Here is an 18,902-nt window from a genome sequence, read left to right on the forward strand (position 1 = left end):
GTAGGATGACCGAGAATGCGCTGAGACGATGAAAGAAGAAAGTGAGAAAGATGGGAGCCCAGCTGAACATGGTTGGCGACTGTAAAATGAGGTGGCGCCACGTTGGCGAGGCCAAAAACCTTTTAGGTCTATAATGGCCATAGGAGTAAGTAAGCAAGAAAAAGACGATATAACATAAAAGACGGCGGAGTGACATTAGAAAGAAGGGATCACCTCGTGCGCGGGGCAGCTAAGGACCCTAATTGTGGCATACAATACCTTTGGAGGGTCCATGTATACGCGTCGATGTCACCAAAATACAGAAATGCTGAAAAATTAAAAATTGCAAAATAATATTTTACTGCATTACGTTGATTGTTCGCGGCTAAAGTGGCCGAGTGTGTCCCAGGAGGTGCGGATTTTAGGTCGAAATCTATACATATAGTTTAACTACATAAAATCCTTATGTAGAACACAAGAAAGGCAACAAAGGGAGCACGCATTTTCAGCGCGAATAAAAAAGAGTTTTTCAACAAAACATGAGCTAGAGAAGGGATTATGTGCGATTTACAAAATGAACTTTTCACAAAATGAATGATTTACTCGTCATCTACGACAAAATAGGAAAAGCAGTGGAATGACATTGGGAAGAAGGGATCACCTTATACGCGGGGCAACTAAGGACCCAAATTGTGATAACCAGCCCCTTTGGCGGGTCCATTCCTACGCGTTGATGTCTCCAAAAAACAGAAACTGCTCACAGATTGAAATGAAGTCAAAAAAGTGAACTAAGTGGAAATTGGACCCTCCTTAAAGCCTCAAAAATAGCCCAAATAATAATCAACATACTATAAAATCCACTTCCGACCACTCATTCCATAATTCAAATGTTTGACGTGAGACGAGACGACAAAAAGTCTTAATACCGATTATACCAAAAATCCTTTGAAACAACTTTAGCCGCGAACAATACGTACGTAATAAGTACGTAATACATTAGAATATTATTTTGCAATTTTTAATTTGTCATCATTTCTGTATTTTGGTGGCATCGACGCGTAGAAATGGACCCTCCAAAGGGTCATAATTTGGGTCCTTAGCTGCCCCGCGCATGAGGTGTTCCCTCTTTCTAATGTCACTGCGCACTCTTTTATATTATATCGTCTTTTTCTAGCTTACTTACTCCTTTGGCCATTGGAAACCTTAGTAAAAATTGTCAAAACACTAAATTTCCTATTAACTATTTATCGATTAATTTAAAATTGAGTATGGGATTAGTTCAAAAAATGGCCACCAAAATCCGGTGGGGGCGCGGCGATCTTTGGTAGGAAGATAAACAAATAGCCATAGTAACATATTTGTTTATGCAAAAAAAAGGAGTAGATGTTAAATAGGAAAAGTGGAAAAGAAGAGGAAGGAGCTAAAACGAAAAGATGAGGAAGATGATGTAAGATATTCACAATGTAATTTTTGAAAAGTCAAATACTTCATGGCTTGTTTCCACATGAACAAAATTCGTTTTCATCAAAGCGTATTCAAGCGCAAGAAAGGGAAAGACAAGGTAAAAAATTACGTATTATTATTTTCGATAAATTTAATTCTGTATATAAAATTTCGATGTTATCATAATCGAGAGTGTGGTTGTTACTAATTGCAAGGTAAAATAGTGCACAGATCCTAATGTTATTTATAAAGATTTGATTTTCCTTATGAAATCCTATTTTTTAGGTATTTACACTAATCGCTTTGAGAATTCTGTTGAACGGAGTGTAGACCCTGTCTTAATGCCGATACACGATTGTAGTGGAAAGATTTCCCCACAAACCAAGGTAAATAGGGTAAGAAAAACTTATTTTAATTTTACTATTTGTGATCGCGATAACGTTTCAATTATGTTTACGTCCATTTTTCCGTTAATTTCGATTTTACTGTGCAATTCTATCCGTGAGCTGCATCAAAGACACCGATTACTGGAATACGAAGGATAAATGCAATTATAGGTGTTTCATAGTTAATAATATGCACCACGTTTCATTGAAAGACAAAGTAATTTAGCAATTATCTTCGAAATCATAACTTTTGTGAGGTCTTGTTCATCAAAAGTTATCATCTGCTACTCAAGAGATGTTTTTATTTCGCATTACCATGGATATTAAAGATGCAAAGAGATGTTTTTGTATTCCGACACAATAAAACTTTGATAAGAGGTGATCCTCAACTGCTATCATTCGCGATCATGATGAATAATTATGTGGTAAAATTCGTCATACTAGACCCGATCCATGCCAAGGATCTCGCCTAGCACGTTATAGTCAATTTGAGCAATGTAATAAGCCTGCAGACAAAGCAGTCTTGGGCAACTGCAATAGATATTGATATCCAGTGCCTACGTAATGCTATTGTATGTATCATCTTGTCTTAGCATACGAAAGGAAACTGCAGTTACACCATGTTCACTCATTTTTCAAAATTCGGTTGAGTAATTAGAGAATGAGAAATAAAGAATGAGCGTATGGACATTATTTATTATGGCAACCGACTAGTCAGTACAGTCTGATACAACCGCGCAGGGGAGCCTTGTTTGATACCCCTCGCATTCATATATCTCCGATTTTTTTATATTTATTTTGCAGAAACTTACTCTATTCGCTTACTTACGAACTCACAATTTTATGATTTTCAATAAGAAAAATGTTTTTCCGGGTGGAAAATATTTCATATGTGCACGCTACGTCGGGTATATTATGCGTTTGATCTTTCAATTATAGTTTTTATCGTATTGTTGCGCACTTTATTGATAACTGCATTTGTTAAACTTATTTGGCAAAAGTCAACGAAGTATTCAATGTTCTATTTGAACCCAAAAGTTTGATGACTTTTATCAGAAATTGGAATTTCTAGCAATAAATTTTCAGTGCAATGTAATTTACTGTAGCTGACTGTATTACATAAATACATTACGTTATGATATTAAGTATGAATTGAGTTTTATAGTGGAACATGCGCTCAACGATATTAGCTGTTATTGAAGAAAATAAAGAGACTGCCAGTCTCATAGAAAATTTATTTTATTTTTTTGGTACCTTGGAATAATATTGCTTTTTTTATTTATTTTATTATATTTCAATATATGTACATTACCAATGAAACATGAAATATTCTTATATCAAATCAATTCAATTTAATCCATGTGAGTTTGGTTAATTGAGTGTTACAACGTGAAATGTTGTGTGAATATTTGCTGTCATTTCTAACTTCGGAACATTTTATATCGATGGTAAGTCATATTTATGCGTTTAAATTACAGTTATTCTTGGAATTTCTTTAAAGTACGTCCATTTATAATTAATTGTGTATAACTGAACGTCTATCTAAACGTTGTTTTCTGGTATCAGTCCTAAAGTAAGAATAAACGTGTTCTCGGGGAAGAACGGGGAATAAAGAAAAAGTGGAAAAAGGAATGATGGGATGTAGAGACAACACCATGTTAATACTTCGGCGATTTCCATTCAAAATCAGTTGAAGGATGGGTTGTATTTTCCATTTGTAAGAAATTGTTTCACAAATCGATGCAGGAGTGCAAAGCGAAGCAGATGATTCTGTAATTGCGAGTTAATCTTGCGATTAAACTTCAAAAAGATTTCACCAAAAACTTTATTCAAATTAAAAGACAAGAACATACAAGCAAAATTTTCTTTTTGTCTCACATGCTTGATTTGTTCTCAGCAGAATGGGGAAAATTACATATTTTTTTCCTTTTGGAAATATAATATATAATTAAACTTATACCACTATAATTTAGTATTTTTGTGTTCAATACATTTCAAAACGTCTATTAAAATGTGATGTAATTTTATTTAACCGTTGTGTGCTTGTTTTTTAATGTTTTGAACTTGATACCGCATCCTGCCCCGGGTACCCCCAAGGACTTTATATAATTTTAATTCGACTGGTTATAATACCATTCTATCCTAATTCAATTATTTCCTGCGACTTAATACCTATGTCCATCCAATCCATATTGTCCAATTTGTATGGAAGTCCATCATACAGGCTGTGAAAATGAAAATCTCTAACCAATCGTTCGACAATGTATCTGGCTTATGTTATCGGGTAATTCGCACCTAGAAATATAGGGCAGCTATATCAACACCCAAACTGTGTCACTCAGAAAATATCCAATTCCTAAATTTCAAGCAATCTCAGCCAAAACTGTTGCTTGTTCGCTTTCTATTCTCTTTTATTGCTCTAGATTAGTCAGCAGCAGTTTGAGATAAATAGCGACGTTTTCTCAGTATTTCACCAAGAATCTAATATCTCAGCGCCGTACAACATGTGCTTGCCGTGTACTCAATTTTCGACATGGTAAGAAAGAACTAACACGACTTTTCACTTTCTCCTCCGACGACCGTACCACAATGAGCTTTATACATACCAGTTCCTTCAAAATTGCATCGATGATATTTCACTAAGGACGTACTGCTAAATTTTCCTCTAAGAGCTGATAAGTCAATCCAATCTCAACCAAGTTAGTCTCAACAAAATTCAGTGGTAGTGTTAACTTTGAAAAAAAAACTGACCCTTCCGAAGTACAGACTTTTATCTTATTTTCCGCAAATTAATGAGTGATAGTGAACAAAAAAGGTATATTTTATACATCATGCTTTATTTTTACGTGCATTTTATCAATAGACTCCAAGTTTCTCATTAGATACCAAATAAAACCACATTTCATTCATTTATTTCAGAGAAAGCATTTTGGACAGCTGCAAATCCGAAAACAATTACGGACAACTCACTCCAAATCCAATAAAAATCATTCGTTAAAAGCATCCGTCAATACCCCAAGAGGAAAGACGACCACTGATCTAGTTGGCTCCTAAACCTTAGTGGATAACTTTCTAGGATAGTTGCAGAGATACAGGAGACAAGACTATTAGAAGAATATTTTAGTCAATTTAGAAAGGAAATCGGAATACTCCATATATCATGATTATTATGAGAAAAAAGAATTATATTCTAAAACTCCCATGTTTTATTGCCTTAACAAATGCTGATTGGTGAAGGCAAAAAAATTGTCATCCAATGCATGGAATTATCTATTTAATTATAGAATTATCTATTAATTCATCCAATGAAAAATTTAATCAAAAGAAGGCAACATTATTATGCACAATTTTAAACTAATTTCCAAAGACAATCCAACGTAAAAATCATTCGTCAAAAGCATTTGTCAATACCCCAAGAGGAAAGACGACCACTGATCCAGTCGGCTCCTAAACCTCCACGACTTTGTGGCCTGCCTAAAATTCACAAGGATACCACTCCGGCCAATTGTAAGTGCCATTGATTCACAAACACATTAGCTTGCAAAGTATCTAGCCCATAGCCTGTGGCCATTCTCAGGCCTAACTGCCACCTATGTGAAGAACTCCTCGCATTTCATCAAAATTATAAAGGAAGCCAAGATTACGGAAGATGATCTCCTTGTTAGCTTTGACGTGGAGTCTTTGTTCACCAAAATACCTATTGAAGATGCCATCGAAGTCATTAAGACTCTGACAGAAAAAGGCCTTCCGAAAGACATTCCGAAAATGGTGGAGTTTTGCTTTCGTAATTGCTATTTCTCTTACGGAGGGAAATTATATGAACAAACGGAAGGGGCATCCATCGGTTCTCCTTTATCACCTGTCGTCGCGGATCTTTATATGGAAGAATTTGAAAGAAAAGCCCTGGATTCTTTCCCTACGAAGCCGAAACTCTTTGTGAGATATGTTGACGACACCGTCATATGGCCTCACGGGACAGATGAACTGAAAAGATGCCTTGAACACCTTAATAGTCAAAACATTTCCATTCATTTCACTATGGAAATGTAAGAATATGACTAAATTCCCTTCTTGGACGTTCTCGTCCAGAAGAAATCAGAAGGCACGTTGGGACATTCAATTTATCGTATGAACACGCATACTGATCGCCATTTGAATGCCAAATCACACCATCATCTTAGGCAAAAATCATCAGTTATAAAAGCCCTATATCATAGGGCATATGCCATCTCGGATGCAGATTCAATCGCTAGAGAGAAACAACACCACCTTAGCACACTCCAAGAGAATGGCTACGATCGGGAACTGATTCGGAAAATCGCGCGTAAGGAAGAAGAGAAATGAGATGTGACCTTGGACACTGCAAGGGAAGACCAGCAAAAGGCAAAGACACATACTCTCTTGCCATATGTTGCAGGGACTTCGGAGAGAATCGCTAGAATTCTCGCCAAACATGACGTTCTGACGAGATTTAAAAGTTTTAAGAAGACCTCTGACCTCCTACGGAGTGAAAAAGATCGTCATCCATCCGATATTTATGAAGGAGTGTATGAAGTAGCAGGTTCTTGTAGTCTATCATACATCGGGAAAACATCTAGATCCCTCAAATGCAGAATAAATGAACATCTCAAGGCAACTGAAAAGAAAAATTTTCGTCTTTCTGCGGTTGCAGAGCATGCATGGTCGGAACCTGGCCACGTCATACTATTCAAAGAATCAAAAATCATCGCCAGGGAAAATAAATATTTCCCTCGGCTGATAAGGGAGGCGATAGAAATAGCGAGTCATCAAAAGAACTTTAATAGGGAGGACGGTTATCCTTTAGCCTCATCATTTAAACGGCTTTTATAATAATGGAATTCAAATCAAAGGCCGCCTGACTAGCCTTACATATAAAGGATTGAAGCTCTGCAGATCATTTGGACCCGAAGACGGGAGCTGGAACGCGCCCGAAACTGTCGTCCGCAAAATATGAGTCAACGCGGAATGAACCCGAAAAACAATCACCATGAGGAAGTTTACGTGAAAAAAACTATACAAGGAAAAACGAGCGACAAAGCGAAATGAAAAATAGAGGCTAACCGAAACGTAAAAAAAATTAATATCTGTCGGAAATAAACGATATTTATAGTTTGCTGGATTCAAAACGGATATATTTGGAATTTTTCCTAATGATTACACTTCTAACCTAAAAACTGATAAAGTAATGTGATAAAATAAATTTATACCTAATATCTTTTTCTTTCATAATTACTTTTTTTCTCTTCTTACCTTGACCTCGTTTAATACATGTTATAATATTTCCTGGAGTTTACGTCAATTTTTCTTTCATTTAAATTCGCCACTGCAAATAAAAAATTACAGCAAAATAAACTTAAACCTTGCAAAATATAACCCTAAGGGTAAATAATTAAATTTCGTAAGCGATTATCACTGCTATTGTGCTCAATATAGTAACAAGTATTGGACGAAGGCGAAGATCCCGCCGCCAAAGTACTATGCCCGTTTCATTTGGATTACAGTCAGGACATTTGGGATTCCCGAAAAAAAAAACATTATTTGGAACTTCAATATTATTGTAAGGGGATTTTTGATATCCTCTAAAAGAAAATTCTGATAAATTCAATTGAATATGTATAATTTAAATTCCTATTCATTACTTGAAATTGCAGCATGATAAGCCCCCATATGCATTAAAAAATGTCAACAATGAAGATCAATCAAGGAACCTAGCAACAGTTCCTAAGTCGCCCCTTTTCCTAAATTACCTAACGCAGAGTGGACGCAATTACTGAAACGGAGAAAATTCTTTTGGCTTCAGCAACTTCGACGTATATTTTCGAACGATATCACCTAAAATGGGTAACCTATGTGAGTACAACCTTTTTTATGATAAAAAATTGTTATACAGTCGACTCTTTTCAATATTCTGTAAATGTAATCCGTCATTCCAAATGAACATTGTATTTTGAACCTAATATTCACTAAATATCGGCAAATTTGAACATATTTTATTCCATTTATGAGGGATTAAAAGGGTAGCGTTAAATATATCAATCGTGTATAGCCACTTAGAGCCATACCTAATCGGAACTCCTTTCATGACATACAAATTGGTCAAAGAAATTGATGTTACGGTATCAATGATCTGAATTTGAGAGAATATATATTCGGATTCCAAAGCTGGACAAAACATTAGCTAGAAAATTCGGATTTCTCCAAATAAAAATACATGTCTCTTAAAATTTCAATCTTAATAAAAATGGCGTGTTTTGTATTTACTTTCTAACGACAAAATTTACAAATTGTTGCCATTATTTCTTTCATCGTGACCAAACGAAAAATTATGCAGAAGAAGCTGGAAGATAAAGACATATTTATGAAATTTGAAATTCTCTGATGTCCTGAGCTAACGAACTTCTAGGGTGACAGAAAAAAAAGTCCTATCGGAGAAAAATGAGTCAATATAAGCAGGATTTCATTAATAATTCGTAGGACATCCAAGTATTATTTGGCCCTTCCCTTAATCCATATATCCGCAATATGAACACTTTTGGCTATGGTACACATGCAATTCGAAAACAAGATTGCCTAGATGCTCAAAAACCATCGGTATATGCAATGCATAGAATATAGATAAAGATATATATTTATATATATGACACCGAATCCTATAAAAAAGATATATGTTTGGTATCATTTATCCATAAAAGCCCAAAAACCCAAGTTAAATATTTGTATCCAAACCATCCATTGCTTTACATTAACATTAAGCCGGCTCACAGCACTGTGAGATTAGTTTCAAGCATAGCATTCAAGATTAATTAAATCAGGTTTTCCCACCCTCAATTTTGTATTCGAGACAATTTAATTTGATCAGTTGATGGTATTTCATCCATGGGAAGAAAGAATCTTATATTTTGTACAGAATATGGACCAATATTAAGTGCTTTGCGTTTATTAATTTTTGAATACGAGGTACTACCAACTTTCCCCGCTGACTACTTCATTAATTAATGAATATATAATTACTGTAGAAAGGAAAAAATAAATCAATGGCTTCATAAAATGAGTTACCGGCGATGTTTGATTATGAAAAAACCTGGAATAGTTATATATTCAAATAAAGGTTACACATATTTCCAAGATAATTTTTAAAATGGTTAGGAGCGATATTTTTTTCAAATAAGAGAGGATCTAACTTAGCAAAACATGAATTTGATTGAAAATTGGTAAAGCTTAAACTGCATACATAGCTAATCATTAAAATATATCTTTACGTTGCAGGTTGTTGTTTCAAAATTCCAAAACATGACGATGAACCTTTCGGCCGTCAGGATCGAAATTGTCAGTCAACGATACCAACATCACCATCAGAACAAATTTCTAACATCCCCTGCAAAAGCCTATCAGAAGACCTTTCCGCCGTTGACTGCCTTATCAAGAACCACAAAATCACCGGTAAATGCAATCAATAAAATAAAGATCAAGATAATCTGACCCCATATCATTTAGGTAGATAGATGTTATCTTTGATCGATTTAAGTATAAAAATCCAAGTTATATTTGTTTAGGTATCTAAACCATACAATGCCTTTTCTTTAAAATTGAGCCGGCTCACACCACTGTGAGATTTTATACAAGATTAATTACCCCAAATTAAGGTTTACCACTACCCATTTTATTTTCGAGACAATTTAATTTTATCACCTGATGTTACATTACCCATGGAGAAGAATGTTATATTTTGTATAGATACAAGACCAATGATAAGTGTTCTGAGTTTGGCTCATTAAAAATATTAATTTGTCCGAGGTCAAGTACAAAACGCGATTAAGATGCCTAATTCTGAATTTTTAATGTAATTAATAGAATGTAATTTATCTACTCACTCGCAGCACTCTCATTGCCAGAAAGATACACACTACTTATCCTTAAGAAAACAATTTTAAAGACGAGCTGCTAGCAATAATATCCGCTGACTACATTATTAGTTAAAATGTGTAATTACTGGAGGAAGAAGACAAAAACAATCGATATATTTTCCATGTAAGTCGATGCTTGGTTTTGAAAAAAAAAACTTGAAATGGTTATATATTTAAATAAAGGTTACACACATCTCCAGATTAATTCTTAAAATGAACACGACTGATTGTCACTTACTTTTCAAATATACGAAGATACAAGTATGAGAGAATCGAAATTTAATAAAACAGGATTTTCCATGGAAATTGGTTGAGTTTAAACTGGATATGATGCTAATGTTTAAACGATTTCTTAGCGTTTCAGGTGAGTGCATCAAAATTCAAAACGAGAATGAGAAAGTTTTCGGCCGTGAGGATAAAAACTTTCAGTCAAAATTGCCATTGAACCATCAGAAGATATTAATACCACCCCACGAACAGCCATATCAGGAGAAATTTCCACCGTTCACTAAAATCCCAAAATCACCGGTTAATTCAATCCGCATAATATAGTTCAACATAATTTGACGCCTAATAATAAAGATGGATAGATTTATTTTCAGATTTGTATATATTATCCACTCACTTGCAGCAATATCAACGCCAAAATAAAATTATTTAATATTGTACTCCTTCTGGCAACATTTTTACGGAAGATCTATGAGCAATTTTCACCGCGAACTACTTAATTCATAAATGAATGTGTAATTACTGGAGAGAGAACGAAAAATGTTGATAATTTCATACCATGACTTAGGATCGGCGTTTCACTTCGGAAGAAAAAAATTGGAATATTTTTTAGTTAATATCCATGACACAAATATCCATATTGCTTGAAAAAAATTGATAGCAGCGATATATTTTTTCAAAAAGAGGAGAACCGAGCCTTTGAAAAGCAGGAATGTATTTGGGTATCGGTTTGTACTAAGTTTTTAAATAAGTATATAAAACTCTAATATTTAAAATATTTCTTTACGTTGCAGGTGATTGCGTCAATATTATAAACGAGGATGAGAAACTTTTCGGCCGTGAGGATCAAAATCCTCAGTCATCGTCGAGCATTACTACATCAGAGGACCATTCTTTTACCAGCAGTATACCCGTATCCGAAAACTATGCCGAGGTCCCCAGCATACTCCTAAATCCTTTTTGTTTAATTCCAAGCCCTACGCCAACACCCCCAAAATCTCCTAGATGTATAACAACAATATTTTACTTCGGAAGTGGAAGAATATTTTCCTATTGGATATTCATGGAACAAATCTAAATTTAACAGGTAATAAAACTATAAGTATATCCCTCCTAAAAGGCTTTAAGCACAGGAGAATTTTAAACCCATTCGTTCGTTTCTGAGAGCCAATATCTAATGACTTTTGTACGAAGTATATATCTCCAAAAATATCAAATCGCTTCAATTAAATTTCGATTTTCCATTTAGTTTTTTTAATTAGAATAATTCAAAAAGATTCCTACCGCATTAAATCGTAATCAAACAAAATTTCATTCACATAGTAAGCACATTGATGCAGAGATTTAACAGTGGCATCCCTCACGATATTTACTCACTTAAGTGACTCATCACGTTGGCTACAAGCACTAATTTTTCCCAAGCCCAAAACAAAACTTGATTTGGAAGACTAAGTCAATGAAAACGTGATTGACTCGGCAGAGTATATGTTATGCTCTCACCCGCCGAAATCTCGATGACCGTAAGAACCTTACAAACTTCTGTGCACCTCCTGGAAACGATTTTTTGGGACGATGTGCTAGGAAGTTACACCACTGGCAACTATAAGAATAGTAAACACTCTTGTTACTAGGCAGAACGAAAATACTCGTAGTCTTCATATCATTGGCAAGGATTTGTATTCACCTTTCAAAAAATTAGGAATTGTTACTTGCTCCGATAAAAGTGGCATATCTCTCCATATCACATTATTTACGGGGATTCTACGAAATGGAGATCCTTTTTTTAATAAAAGACTAATAAAGAAAGTAATTAACAATGAATTCGGTCAAGTTACACACATATCTAATAATAAAGTATTATTTTCCCTCGTAGTATATTTCATCAGGATTCGTCACCTAACGAGAGAAAAAATTCACCGTCCTATACAGCCAGACAGCGGGCTATTCCACCAACCCCAGAAGACAAAAAACAACGCTCCTCGGTGAATATCAATCAACATATTTTTTTTCAAAATGGATAAATTCGACGTTTCCCTTGAGAATCTCATAGATCAATTCAATTTGGATGTACACCGAATGAACCTAAAATCAACAGGTAAGGAAAAACAGGAATATCCGTCCCAAAAGCCATTTTAACCCAATATTTTGTTAAATACCTCACAACTATGGCATATAACATCTCAGATAACATCCAATCCTCTCAGCTTGAATTTGATTTGCCATACAGCACCAGTTTTAGAACAATCAAGTATTTGAACGCATAAAATATGAAAAATATAATACGGCCATAAATTGGTAGTTTTATACTCACGATGTTATCCATTCGGTAATGATTTTGTCTGGGTAACTATTAGTCCAGTAAATAGTGCCGTGTTTTAGCCACCATTGGGAATACCTGTCGTCCTTGAATTTCCTAAGTTATCACTTATGTTAGATAAAATGACATATGTCTTCCTGAAACATTATCTACATGGATTTAGCAGAAATGTTATGGAAGTGTGTCATACCAAAATATGCAGATAGTAAAAAATCCAACAAATCTGATCCAAAAACTTGAAAACGGTGCCTCTCTACCTATTCGCAGCAGTTTAGCTCATAACGCACCGAAATTTCTTATTTTTCATATTTTTGAGGGATTCCGTGCCATTCCACGTAATGCCGTAAATTCACTTTCTGATTGAGTGATTATTAAGTACCTACCTTGGCCATTAACTGTCGTCCAACGACCTTATCATTACGCGCGTAAAGAATTCCAGCTTCATGGGATATCTGCCAGAAACCATTTCTGAATAAGTTCCCTTATTTGATTTAGCCCCGGAAAGGTTGTAAATTTAAAAAAAATCAAATCACATATGTCATGGCACAATGAATGAAGTGAATTTAGATAAAAAAACTTAATTTTTCAAATGCCAAAATTCAAATTTTCAAAAGAGCATCTTCACCGCTCCGGATTGGAGACGTAAATAACACAAATTAATCTTCTGCTGAACGATTTTAGAAAAAATCCTTTACGAAGGCCATGAGCACTTCGTGGAAATCTATACCCACTTGATCACACGCAAAATCATTTTGGACGGTGAAAATATATCCCCAAAACTTGTAAACATTATAAAATACTATGATGGAAATACCTCCGTCGTTCAGGAATTTTTGAAGAGTTCATTAATATACGTTTGCAGGAAACATATCTTGATATCCTAAAGTATTTATTTTTAAGTCTGAAAGACATATAAATTTTGCCCTCACCATAACTATAAAGAATTCCTGATTTCCCCAAATTTCTATTTGATTTTAATATATTCTCCTCGCTGTAATTATATTTATTACTTTTCACAGTATAATTGGCATGGAGATTTCGGATTATCAATCAAAATTACACCATAGAACCACGGATTTCATTATTTCACCTACACTTACACGAAGATCAAGTTCATTTCCCTGATTCTGGTGGAGTATTCGGACTTTTTCATGGACAAATATTATAAAAATAAATAATATAAAAATGAAAAAAAAAACATATTTATAAAATATGTAGTGATATGATATGTAACAGTACATAAGTTTTGATTATGATGTTTGTGCACAACATATATGAAAATTATGTTGTAGTTATGTAGATGTACATAAATTTGAATTGTTAGATTTATGTACAAGTACATATAAACTTTGGATTTATGCATACCATTGTATGCAATTTTATAGGATTATTTTTTCATATTGTAAAAGTACTTAGAATTAAGTATGTTATGCATACGAATGTGTATGCAGTAAATCAAAAATTCATTGTGGCATATAAAAATTACCTCCCATGAACAAAATTTCCGGTGCCGTGTTTAATACTGAATAATAACTGAAATTTTATGGATTACGTTTTGCTACACATGGATAACCTTGGTAATGCTTGTAACAATTATTTTTCATGTGTCCTGTCCAAAATTATCAAGTTTAAATATCATAAGTGACAAAATTGTATGTGTATTTAATGTTCAATAAATGACTGTAAAAAATACTGCAATGTCGTTTAAGTGCACCATCGAGTTCCCCTGAGCCCAGTATGTCTTAAACATGTTGGAAGAGGAGCCACTTCTTGCCAAGCTAGTCTCCCCTGACCGGAACATTTCTATGTCCAGAGATGTTTGAGGTTAGGATCTTTCTCCTGATCTTCCCGAAGTTTGTCACTTTCCCTAAGATCAGCAACCACAGTAGTTCATCTCAAAGTGTCTTCCTTCCTGTCATGATGTGAGTAGTGCTTGCAGCTTTCTTGAAAGAGCATCAGCATTTCCAAGACTGGCTCCTGCTCGATGAATTGATTCAAAGTCATATTCCTGGAGCCGTTCAATCCAGCGTGGCACTTGCCCTTCAGGACTTTTGGAACAAATAAGCCACTTCAGTGATGCATGATCAGTTCTTAGTAGAAAGTGTCTTCCATATAGATATTTGTGAAAGAGTCCAACACCTTTAACTATTGCCAATAGCTAAATGCGAGTAACACAGTAGTTACACTCAGGTTTTGACAGGACATTAATGAATTATCCAATGACCTTGTCAACCCCTCCCTGCACCGGAGAGAGAGCTCCTCCAATGGCCACATTAGTAGCATCTGTATCCAGGATGAACTTCCCTTTACCTCTTTGGTAACCCAGGGTAGCGGCATTGATCAGTGCCTAGCTTAACTCATCAAACGATTGCTGACAGTTCTCATCCCAAATGAAGCTGCCATTTTCTTTAGTCAGCTTCGTTAGGGGTTTTGCTACATTGGAGAAACCTCTAGAAACCACCGGTAATATGTGCACAGACCAAGAAAACGTTTAATCTCATGCTTGTCACATGTAACTGGCCATTTAGCTACAGCTTCTATTTCCTCAGGATCTGCAGCAACTCCAGGGTCGGATACCACATGTCCAAGATAGTTGACTTGCCTCCTGAAGAGGTTGCACTTCAATGGATTCAGCTTGAGATTTTCTTGCCTCAACCTCTGGAACACCTGCTCCAAGTTGGATAGGTGGTGATTGATGGACTTTCCCAGAACAATTACGTCATCAAAGTATACCAAACAGGTTTCCCAAGATAATCCTCTCAACATATTTTCCATAAGCCTTTAAAATGTAGCAGGAGTATTACACAAACCAAATGGCATGACATTGAAATGCCATAATCCTTCTCCAAATAGGAATGTAGTCATCTCTTAGTCCTAAGGTTCCATTCCCACTTGCCTGTATCCACTCTTCAGGCCCAATGTCGAAAATAATCTGCGTCCTTCAAGACTGTCCAATGTGTCATCTATTATCGGCAATGCATAACTGCCCTTGATATTGTTCAAAAACCGGTAGTTTATGCAGAATCTCGTTGGTTCTTCTTCCTTATTGACTAATACAACTGGAGATTCCCATGGACTGCTTGAAGGCGCTATGATCCCATCAGCTTTCATTTCCTTGATAACCTTCCTTACCTCTTCCCTTTTTGCCAATGGAAGCCTCCGTGGATTCTGTCTTATGGGTCTTGATTCACCAGTATTTATTGCATGCTGCACAATATTTGTTCTGTCTTTCTGCCCTACTGCAAATTTCAAAGATGTCTTGATATCTGATGACAAGATTATCAACCTTCTCAGCTTTCTCATCACTGAGTTCTTGACATTTTGACCTCACAAAATTCAGAAGCTCCTCTAGAAGACCCTTATGGACTGGTTCAGGCCTCTCAATCCGTCTCAACACTGATGAAGCTGCTGAACAGTATCCTATTGTGCTCCTTTTTTTCAGAATAATTTTGCAGCTATGCACATTCATGATATGAACTGGAAACTTGCTAACAATCAGGAATAAGGATCTGGTCACTAGTACTCCTCGATTAAGGCTGTCTTCCTCTACTGCTGGCTGCAATAGTGCACTTTGAACTTCCTCTATATTTTCCTTCACTGTTCCCCATATCACAAGCTGAGTCCTTGCTGGTAGAGTAGTATCAGAGAGCAGTAATAATCTAGTGTGGCTAAGCTTATCTGACGATGACCTCGTCATCACCACTATCTTCTTGTTAAAATCCAACTTCAGTCCAAATTTGGCGAGGAAGTCCATTCCAAGGATGACATCTTCATTTATTTCTGCAACCAAAACCTGATGTTTGAAGGTACTGCCTCCAATAAGGAAGGTGGCAGCTACCTCCCCATAGACTCTGACCAGATTACCTGTAGCAGGACGTAGAATTCATCCATTGTTGGCTTTATTTTCTCCTTTCTCTTCACTATTGTCTGGTTGAAGATGGTCACGGTAGCTGCAGCGTCGAGAAGTAGCTGCCTTGATTGACTATTCAAAAACCCATCTATATACACGCTTCCTCTACCGCCAACTAAGGATGCTACTTCTTTATTGTTTTCGGGGTCTTCAGGTCGCGGGTTGACAGCTGCCCCTCCCTATTAACGCTCTTTAGTTTACGTGCACCTTAACATCTGGTTTCGCCTTGCACTTGTTCCTTATGTGCCTAACCTTCCCACAAGACCAGCATCGAATTTCTCTCTTCTTATATTTTGATTTTTACAACACCATCTCCAATATCTCTTGAATACTACGAGCTCCAATGGTGTCAGCCTGCATATCTCGTACTTGGGAATGAACTGTCACTGATTGCCTAACTGCTTCAAACGTCAAGGTTGTGTGTCATCGGTCATACAAGTTTGATGTCCTGCTGAGTCTCAGGTATTCTCAGTCCATTGAGGAACTTGTATAAGGATAGGCTTTCATAAGTGTTGTCATCTACAGCCGGGTAAGCATTTCACAAGGCGAGCGATGTCAGCTTCAAACTCCTAGGGTAGGGAACGGTCTCAATTGGTGTTTGGACTCTATTATTGAGCTGAGATCGGTGTAGATGGTTCATATATTTGCTGCCAAAGCTCATTTCTAGACGTCTTCACATCTCGCTGAAGTTTCGCCTCTCAGAAGATGGTATAGTCTTGAGAATAGAAAGTGCTTCACCATGGAGTGATTGACTCAAAACAAACGCCTTTGCTGCTGGTGAACAGCCTTACAGTTCAGTTGCGGTCTCCAGCAATGTCTGGTAGTCCTCCAATGGTTTCTTTTCATCATAAGTTGGCAAATCAGTGTGCTGCGGAACCATTAACTGTCTATTTAGAGTATCTTCCATAACTGGAGTAACTTATTGTGAAACTCCAATAGATTCGGTCACCTTTTCTATGTTGGTCTAATTTCCAACCCCACAATCCAGTCACCTTAGTCGATCTTCCATGGTTTTTAAATCATCTGTGACCTTACTCACTTCCTCATTCATCACATCTGCAAGTCCTTTAATTTTAGTCCTTGTCCAAAGTATCTTGAAATAAATATATACCCTTGGAGAGCTGAAATATTTTCGTAAACTATCTCCTGCCGATTTTTCATGAAAAAGTGCAGCTGACTGATACCTGCTGACTCGAATAGGAAACTTGCAGGATCCTTCCCTTTCTCCAACCTCGTATCACGGAGTCCGTCCTGTAGAACTGACTTCTTGGCCGAGGTATTCAAATCGCGTTCACCCAACTCGCGTTTATGGTCGGCCACTATAAATCACAGTGTAAATTTGCCAGTCATTGAGAATTAATCTATAAAAGAATTCCGCTTCAACACTAATTGTTACGGGTTCAAATCGAAATTAGCTGTCGACACTTGAGAATAAAGAAGCACTTCATTCAAAGCACTTAAACGCACGATATGTTATCAGAACTGATTTACTTCAACACAAAAGAATCAAGATAAACAAACATCCCGTCACCCAGCGACGCCCACATCACACACAGGCGCTGATATACAATATATATTCTACTGCGTTACGTTCATTATTTGCGGCTAAAGTCCGAGTAGGTCCAAGGAGTTGCAGATGTTGGGTCGAAATTACACATGTAGGTTAACAACCAAAATTCCTTATGTAGAAAACAAAGAAAAAGGCCACAGATATAAAATTCGTTTTACTGCGCAAATAAAATATAAGTGTTTTTCATCAAAACGTGGGCTATGGGAGAGATTATGAGCGATTTACAAAGTGGATTACTCGTCATACATTATGATTTAATAAAAAAGGCCAAAAGAATGTTCTTGCAGAAAAATCACAGGAAGCCAAACAAGGATATCTACTAGGGGGGCAACCATTAATTACGTGAGGATTATTCATGGGTTAAGGGGTCAAGCCGACTCTCACTTAATCTCACGTTGGGGACAGTTGGAGTCCATGTAAGAATCACTTTTTTTTACCGCTGGGAACAATGTAATATTATGATTTTAGTTATCTTAAATACTGGTCTAAATTAATGTGAAATAAAAATAATCAAAGACATTGATATTTAAGTAAAAAATAAACGCAATGAAGCATAGATTAACGTATTTACACTTAAAATACGTATTTTGAACAATCTCACGTGAGATTACAGCGAAAGGTGTTGGAGTCAAGCCAAATCTCGCGAAAAATCAAAAAAGAAGGAAGAGGAAGTCTAAGAATCGCCCAAATCACCTCACGTCATCAATTGATGCCCCCTTGGCATTTTACCAAATAAAGCAAATATCCATTTTTTTAAATACCTGACGAATTTAATAGACGAGACTTACTTATCATGCGACTCATGCAAGTAAAAAAATAAGTGACTAATATTTTCACCAAAATGAATAATTTCCTCATCTAACTCTAACGGACTGACTAACCCCCAATCAGCATGATGCCTAATTTTTCGCAAATATTTCTGGTTTTTCAGTATCTGCCCATGAAATACCATTTTACGAATATATTTTTAAATATGAACATGCTTACAGTAAACCCTGAATATTGTAACATGATGAAAGTCTTCTTTGAGATCCTAAAGCCGCTATATTCTTCTAAAGTGTTCATTGCATTCAGTGAATAGCAGCAACTCAACATTCTCCTCGTTTATCCATCTTCCATAATTCATTGCAGTTCCTGCGATGTA

General features: G+C 36.0%; 1 long non-coding RNA gene across 1 annotated transcript; it reads left to right on the forward strand.

Annotated features, from left to right (window-relative positions):
• Positions 1 to 7,508: 7,508 nt before the first annotated feature.
• Positions 7,509 to 14,161, forward strand: LOC124156911. Its single transcript, XR_006864431.1, has 5 exons — positions 7,509 to 7,679; positions 9,096 to 9,269; positions 10,756 to 11,048; positions 11,835 to 12,056; positions 13,298 to 14,161. It is a non-coding gene; the product is annotated as an uncharacterized LOC124156911 (long non-coding RNA).
• The last annotated feature ends 4,741 nt before the right edge of the window (positions 14,162 to 18,902 follow it).

Source organism: Ischnura elegans, chromosome 4, assembly GCF_921293095.1.
Source record: "Ischnura elegans chromosome 4, ioIscEleg1.1, whole genome shotgun sequence".
NCBI classification, from domain to species: domain Eukaryota; kingdom Metazoa; phylum Arthropoda; class Insecta; order Odonata; family Coenagrionidae; genus Ischnura; species Ischnura elegans.